Raw genomic sequence first — 2,428 nt, forward strand, 5'->3', positions numbered from 1 at the left:
CTGGGTCAAACTGTAAATATTCAAACGTGCCGCATGTAGCTCAAGGCCACGGAGAACCCGGTCACGCCCCAGATACAATCTAAAGCCTCCACCGGAATCTGTGTATTTTACTTACGAGATGGACCGTGCATTGTTGTGGCGGTCACTTCTTCAGTTCCTCACAACTGGGGCCCGTCAAGTCCTGTAACTGGTTTAACTTAACATGTCTGTCATATACGGTCGAGCAAATCTAGTGTTATCTATATGCATCATACGTATAAGCAACTGTTAAGTAAGTCTTTTTTAGAGAGGAAATGGAAATGTGGCCGAGAAAATGTACGGTGCGCCTGGTTGCTGTCACGTGCATGGACCCTCTAAGTCTTGGAGGGGTTTATAATTAATTACGTGGTAGTTCACGATGTGATGCAGTTTTAGCAACCTGTCAAAATTGCAAGCTCCTTGGTATTTCTTATATATATGTATTACCCCGCAATGCATTAAACTGCACATTTGACATAAAAACGTGAAGCACCTTACTGTTTACGTCTGTTAAAAGGGGATACCTTTTGTCCTAATGCCGCAGATTCTGCCGTTTATATAGATACAGATACAGAAGCTGGTGTGTTACGCCGAATGCCGGTTATACCGGCTATATAGATACAGATACAGAAGCTGGCGTGTTACGCCGAAGGGCGGTTATACCGGCTATATAGATACAGATACAGAAGCTGGCGTGTTACGCCGAAGGGCGGTTATACCGGCTATATAGACACAGATACAGAAGCTGGTGTGTTACGCCGAACGGCGGTTATACCGGCTATATAGATACAGATACAGAAGCTGGTGTGTTACGCCGAACGGCGGTTATACCGGCTATATACATACAGATACAGAAGCTGGTGTGTTACGCCGAACGGCGGTTATACCGGCTATATACATACAGATTTGAAGTCGCTGTAACCATACAGATGTAAGGGGCATGATCCTTCTACAGCTCGTAGCCTCAAAATCGCTTTAAATTTATGTTGACACTTTTTATTTAGATTTTCTGTGAAACTACATGTATCATGCAGACTGAGCTGGCACCATGGTCTCTTCCCAGCTGTTGGGCATTAATCACGTCCTGTCTGGAGTCACCTGCCCGGTGTTGTCTTGTCCTGTATCTTAGGACACCTGACGTACCTGTGCGAAACCGCCAAGTACACACCGCCCGCGCGCGAACATGACATTGGGGCTGTTACATAAGGGTGTGACGTCACGTGCCGTCTGACAGGATAACGGTGACCGAGCACGTACAAACACACACACCGGCCACCAAACACGTACACTTGCGCACACACCACCGACATTGGGACGTGCCGTATAACAGGATAACGGTGACCGGACACGTACACGCACGGTCCTGTATGCACACGCACTTGGTCGAGAACAGGATATTAAACCGTGACCAGGCACGTACAAACAACAGTTGCCGTTTGGCAGGATAGCGGTGGCCGGCACGTACAAACACGCACCTAGTCAACAAGCATGTACATGGCGCTAAAACCGGCGTCAAGACTCATTTACCATTCGAAATAGTGGATGTCATTTGAAACGGCCGGTGCGATTTGGAAAGGCCAATATGTCATGTCGATGACCGGTCGTTGTCATTCGAAACGATGGATGCCATTGGAAACGACTGGTGCCATATCGCTGACCGGTCGGATGCCATATCAGAGTGAATCATATAATAAGGAGGGGGAAGAGGAAAACGTATAACTTGTAACGTAAACGCATAACGTGTAATGTAGTAGTAAAACGACAATTTCTTGAAACATAGTGAAGAATTCGTGGAGATAAATGTATTCTAGCTTAGGCCTTGGGAACTTTCTCAACCTGGCATGGAGGAGATTTCGCGCACACCGTCTGGGGGAACCTGACAAGTGACATTGGGGCTTTTCCGTTCTGGGCGACGACACGTGTGGTCTGACCTGGCAGCTGCAGCCGCACCGACGTTCCGTGCTGGCCGCGCACGTACGTTCAGGGCTGACACGGCGGGAAGCTTGTGCAGTGGAGGCCTCAACATGGGAATTTTATTCTGTAAAACCTACTTAATATTTCCGAAAATATTTTCATCAGGTTGGTAGAATATAGGATATATGAGAATTCTTGTACACAACCAAAATTAAACTTACTAGCTTACGTTTCGGTGTCTATCAGACACCTTCTTCAGAGATTCTGACTCGAGTTCTGCTTCTCGTCGCTATATGTAGCTGATGTAGGTGGCGCTTTTGCGACGAGAAGATCATCCCAAACGTGTCCAAGTTTGTATCCCCCTCGTCCCTACTTAGTATTCTTGAAAACCCTTCGTCTATTAAGTTAAATCTTTGGTCCCAGTCGGAGATTTTGTCTTTAAAAGAGACAGGTTGGATCTAAGCTTTTTCTCCGCCCCCATTTTGTCCTAATTTCA

At 46.7% G+C, this 2,428-nt stretch overlaps 1 protein-coding gene across 1 annotated transcript in view; it reads right to left on the minus strand.

The window, feature by feature from the left end:
• LOC118409232 overlaps window positions 1-2,428 on the minus strand; it is a 32,950-nt gene that overhangs the window by 26,320 nt on the left and 4,202 nt on the right. The gene's annotated exons all lie outside the window — the stretch shown is intronic.

The sequence above is a fragment of the Branchiostoma floridae genome, chromosome 2 (genome assembly GCF_000003815.2).
Source record: "Branchiostoma floridae strain S238N-H82 chromosome 2, Bfl_VNyyK, whole genome shotgun sequence".
NCBI classification, from domain to species: domain Eukaryota; kingdom Metazoa; phylum Chordata; class Leptocardii; order Amphioxiformes; family Branchiostomatidae; genus Branchiostoma; species Branchiostoma floridae.